Raw genomic sequence first — 6,000 nt, forward strand, 5'->3', positions numbered from 1 at the left:
CATGTTCCCCTCAGTCCTCCCTCAATGCTCTCACCATGAGTCCACGCAGGACCTGGGATTCTCTCCCGTGCCCACCAGACACCCCGCCCCTTACACCCCCTCCACAGCCTCTCAGAATCCCCGCCCATTACACCCCCTCCCCAGCCTCTCTGAGACCCCGCCCCTTACACTCCCTCCCCAGCCTCTCTGAGACCACGCCTCTTACACCCCCTCCCCAGCCGCTCTGAGGCCCCGCCCCTTACACCCCCTCCCCAGCATCTCTGAGACCCGGATGTCAGGAGGTGCCGCACGTGTTCATCCCACCCTATGGCCTCCAATGGCCAAGTCTGTTCTGGGGTCCAGGTTCCCCTCAGTCCTCCCTCAGGGCCCTCAACTTGACTCCTCGCAGGACCTGGGATTCTCTCCTGTGCCCGCCTGAGACCCCACCCCTTTTGCCCTCTCCCCAGCCTCTCTGAGACCCGGATGTCAGGAGGTGCTGCACGTGCTCATCCCGCCCTATGGCCTCCAATGGCCAAGTCTGTTCTGGGGTCCAGGTTCCCCACAGTCCTCCCTCATTGCTCTCACCTTGACTCCACGCAGGACCTGGGATTCTCTCCCATGCACACCAGACACCCCGCCCCTTACACTCCCTCCCCAGCGTCTCTGAGACCCGGATGTCAGGAGGGGCTGCACGTGCTCATCCCGCCCTGTGGCCTCCCAGGGCCCACACTGTTCTGGGATCCATGTTCCCCTCAGTCCTCCCTCAGGGCCCTCACCGTGACTCCTTGCAGGACCTGGGATTCTCTCCCGTGCCCACCAGACACCCCGCCACTTACACCCCCTCCCCAGGCTCTCTGAGACCACGCCCCTTACACCCCCTTGTCAGTGTCTCTGACACCCAGATATCAGGAGGTGCTGCACGTGCTCATCCCACCCTATGGCCTCCAACGGCCAATTCTGTTCTGGGGACCAGGTTCCCCTCAGTCCTCCCTCAGTGCTCTCAACTTGACTCCATGCAGGACCTGTGATTCTCTCCCGTGCCCACCAGACACCTCGGCCCTTACAACCCCTCCCCAGCCTATCTGAGTCCCCGCCCCTTACACCCCCTTCCCAGCTTATCTGAGACCCGGATACCAGGAAGTGCTGCATGCCCTCATCCCGCCCTGTGGCCTCCCAGGGCCCACTCTGTTCTGGGGTCCATGTTCCCCTCAGTCCTCCCTCAGGGCCCTCACCTTGGCTCCTTGCAGGACCTGGGATTCTCTCCTGTGCCCGCCTGAGACCCCAACCCTTATGCCCCCTCCACAGCCTCTCTGAGTCCCCGCCCCTTACACACCCTCCCCAGCGACTCTGAGACCCGGATGTCAAGAAGTGCTGCACGTGCTCTTCCTGCCCTATGGCCTCCCAGGGCCCACTCTGTTCTGGGGCCTAGCTTCCCCTCAGTTCTCCCTCAATGCTCTCTCCATGACTCCACGCAGGACCTGGGATTCTCTCCCGTGCCCACCAGACACCTCGGCCCTTACACCCCCTCCCCAAACTCTCTGAGTCCCCGCCCCTTACACACCATACCCAGCGTCTCTGAGACCCGGATGTCAGGAGGTGCTGCACTTGCTCAATCCACCCTGTGGCCTCCCAGGGCCCACACAGTTCTGGGGTCCATGTTCCCCGCAGTCCTCCCTCAGGGCTCTCAACTTGACTCCTTGCAGGACCTGGGATTCTCTCCTGTGCCCACCAGACACCCCGCCCCTTACACCCCCTCCCCAGCGTCTTTGAGACCCGACCCCTTACACCCCCTCCCCAGCGTCTCTGAGACCTGGATGTCAGGAAGTGCTCCCAGTGCTCGTCCCGCCCTATGGCCTCCCAGGGCCCACTCTGTTCTGGGGTCTAGCTTCCCCTCAGTCCTCCCTCAATGCTCTCACCTTGACTCCACGCAGGACCTGGGATTCTCTCCTGTGCCCACCAGACACCCCGCCCCTTACACCCCCTCCCCAGCCTCTCAGAATCCCCGCCCCTTAAACCCCCTCCCCAGCCTCTCTGAGACCCCGCCCCTTACACCCCCTCCCCAGCCTCTCTGAGACCACAACCCTTACACCCCCCCCCAGCCTCTCTGAGACCCCGCCCCTTACACCCCTCCCCAGCCTCTCTGAGACCCCGCCCCTTTCACCCCCTCCCCAGCCTCTCTGAGACCATGCCCCTTACACCCCCTCTCCAGCGACTCTGAGACCCGGATGTTCAGGAAGTGCTGCCAGTGCTCATCCCGCCCTATGGCCTCCCAGGGCCAACTCTGTTCTGGGATCCATGTTCCCCTCATTCCTCCCTCAGGGCCCTCAACTTGACTCCTCGCAGGACCTGGGATTATCTCCTGTGGCCGCCTAAGACCCTGCCCCTTACACTCCCTCCCCAGCGACTCTGAGACCCGGATGTCAGGAGATGCTGCACGTGTTCATCCCTCCCTATGGCCTCCCAGGGCCCACTTTGTTCTGGGGTCCAGGTTCCCCACAGTCCTCCCTCAGTGCTCTCACCTTGACTCCACGCAGGACCTGGGATTCTCTCCCGTGCCCACCAGACACCCCGCCACTTACACCCCCTCCCCAGCCTCTCTGAGACCCCGCCCCTTACACTCCCTCCCCAGCGTCTCTAAGACCCGGATGTCAGGAAGTGCTGCACGTGCTCATCCCTCCCTATGGCCTCCCAGGGCCCACTCTGTTCTGCGGCCTAGCTTCCCCTCAGTCCTCCCTCAATGCTCTCACCATGACTCCACGCAGGACCTGGGATTCTCTCCCGGGCCCACCAGACACCCCGCCACTTACACCCCCTCCCCAGCCTCTCTGAGACCCCGCCCCTTACACCCCCTCCCCAGCGTCTCTAAGACCCGGATGTCAGGAGGTGCTGCACGTGCTCATCCCACCCTATGGCCTCCCTGGGCCCACACTGTTCTGGGATCCATGTTCCCCTCAGTCTTCCCTCAGGGCCCTCACCTTGACTCCTTGCAGGACCTGGAATTCTCTCCTGTGCCCCCCTGAGACCCCACCCCTTATGCCCTCTCCGTAGCCTCACTGAGACCCCGCCCCTTACACCCCCTCCCCAGCGTCTCTGAGACCCGGATGTCAGGAAGTGCTGCACGTCCTCATCCCGCCCTGTGGCCTCACAGGGCCCACACTGTTCTGGGGTCCATGTTCCCCTCAGTCCTCCCTCAGGGCTCTCACCTTGACTCCTTTCAGGACCTGGGATTCTCTCCTGTGCCCGCCTGAGACCCCACCCCTTACACCCCCTCCCCAGCCTCTCAGAATCCCCGCCCCTTACACCCCCTCCCCAGCCTCTCAGAATCTCCCCCCCTTACACCCCCTCCCCAGCCTCTCTGAGACCCCGCCCCTTACACCCCCTCCCCAGCCTCTCTGAGACCCCGCCCCTTACACCCCTTCCCCAGCCTTTCTGAGTCCAGGATGTCAGGTAGTGCTGCAAGAGCTCATCTCACACTTTGGCCTTCCAGGGCCGACTTTGTTCTGGGGTCCAGGGTCCCGTTAGTCTTCCCTCAGGGTCCTCCGTTTCTGTCCTGCTAGGCCCTAGGCTTCTCTTCTGCCCACCTGAGGCGCCACCCCTCACCACAAGTCCCCAGTCTCTGTGGGACCCGGATGTTGAAGTCCGGACGTGTGCTCATGCCGCCCTAGGGCCTCCCAGGGCTGAAGGCAGGGACAACCCACCTTCCAACCGTGATCTGGGTCCCAGGAGCCCCGCAGTCCTCCCGCTGCTCCTCACTTTGGCTCCCCTCAGGAGCCAAGGTGAGAGAACATTTTATTTCCGTCTATATCTATATATCTGTTTTCTATCTATATATCTATATCTATATAGATATATTTTATATCTACATATAGATAGATATAGTTTCTTTCATTCTCCCTCCTATAGTTTTCTAGGATTTATCATGGGAACAGAAGACAGAAGCTCAAAACTGACTGTCATCTTGGCAGATAAAGTTATAGCACTAATTCTGTAAATCTATAAACAAGGAGGATCGACATGGTCGCCGTATACCGTTTCCCATCATTGGGTATGCTATGCTGCTTTTTTATTTAGGAACCCTTGAACCTGAGTCTTCCAGTAAACTTGTATAATGTCTCCATAAAGACCTCGTCTACATATTTGTTAGGCGTCTTCTTAGGTAACTTTTAAAATTTATTGCCGTTTTAAAATGAGGCATTTTCTAATACATGTTCTAAATAGTTATTGCTCTTGCACGGCAAGGCTCTTGATTTGGCGGTGGTGACCTTCCATCCTCTATTTTTCTGAAATCCCTTATTCATTTGAGTATTCCATGGGCACCTTCCTTTGAATTTGCGAGATAGTTGATCATGTGGTAACACGAAATACTAGTTCTTTTCCGTTTACGTATTTCTTCTTTATTTTGAGATTCATAGCTCTGGCTCCCTATTGCAGTGCAGTTTCAAAAATTAGAGGTGATAAAATATTTCCAGGACTTGTCCCTCACAAGAATGCTTCTAACATTTCACATTACTGTATGTTTCAATATGTGTGGATATATGTATGCATACATACACAAGCATATATATATATATATATATATATATATATATGTATATGCTGTATGTTTATATATGTGTATGTACGTATGGGGTGTGTGTGTGTGTGTGTGTGTGTGTGTGTATATATATATATATAGTTTCTGTACATATGGTTATTTTAAGTTGCTGATTTCTTAAATTCAAATGCATTTTTCACAACACTGCCTTGTACTTCCTCCCCCATGCTTAACGGTTTGGATATCATGTATCCTTTTGCTTTGCATATCCCTCATCTACTTTTTGGGGATACAGATGGTTTTACTACTTCTGTCATGTGCCCTTCCTGCACGCTTCCTCTACGTTTACTGTACATTTGTTTGAACAATGACATTTTCCCTCGTAATTTTCATATTTCCAACTGTGGCCTTTTCTTTACAGCTTCGAGAAGTCCCTTTAAAATTTCTTGAAAAGCTGGTTTCATGGTGCTGCCCTCCTTTAGTTGTGCTTTTCTGCAGAACTTTTGATCACGCCTTCACATGTGAACAGCAGGCTTTCGGGGTAGAGCGTTCTTGGGTGTAGGGTTTTTCCTTTCAGCGTTTTTGAAATATGGTGCCCCTCCCTTTGGCCTGCAGCATTTCTGCTGAGAAGGCAGCTGATGGCCTAATGGAATTTCCCTTGTCAGTAACTTATTGCTTTTCCCTTGATGCTTTAATATTCCCTCTTTATCTTTAATTTTGGCCATTTGAATTACAGTGGGTCTGGATGTGGTCCTCTGTGGGTTGATCCTGCTTGGGACTCTGGCTGCTTCCTGGACCTGGACGTCTGTTTCCTTTCCCAGGATAGGCAACTTTTCAGCTATTTCATATTCCATTATGTTCTCTGACCCTTCCTCTCTCTCTTCTCCTTCTGGGACCCCTATAATGCAACTGTTAGTGTGTTGGATGTTGTCTCAGAGGTCTCTTAAACTGTCCTCATTTTTTAAAATTCTTTTTTCTTTTATCTGTTCAGCTTGAGTGATTTCCACTACTCTGCCTTCCAGCTGGGTGACGTGTTCCTCGGCATCATCTAATATGCTCTTGGTACCTTCTAGTGTATTTTTCATTTCAGCTCTTGTATTCTTCAGCTCTGTATGGCTCTTTGTTATATTTTCTAACACTTTGTTAAGCGTCTCGCTGTGTTCACCCATTCTTCTCCCAAATTCTCTCAGCATCTTTATGATCATTACCTTGCACTCTTTATTGTGTAGATTGCTTTCTCCATTTCACTTGGTCCTTCTTCTGGGGTTTTATCTTATTCCTTCATTTGGACCATATTCCTCTCTCCCCCCACCCCCATTTTCCCTAATTCTCTCTTTTTACTCTTCTGTATTTGGCAGGCTGGTTATATCTCTTGGTCTAGGAGGAGTGGTGTGTTGAAGGAGACGACCTATGCATCCCAGCAGTCCACTGCCCTTTTGTCACCAGAGCTCTATGCTCTCGTGTTGCCCCCCTATGGGGACCGCGTG

The sequence above is a fragment of the Balaenoptera acutorostrata genome, chromosome X (assembly GCF_949987535.1).
Source record: "Balaenoptera acutorostrata chromosome X, mBalAcu1.1, whole genome shotgun sequence".
Lineage (NCBI taxonomy): Eukaryota > Metazoa > Chordata > Mammalia > Artiodactyla > Balaenopteridae > Balaenoptera > Balaenoptera acutorostrata.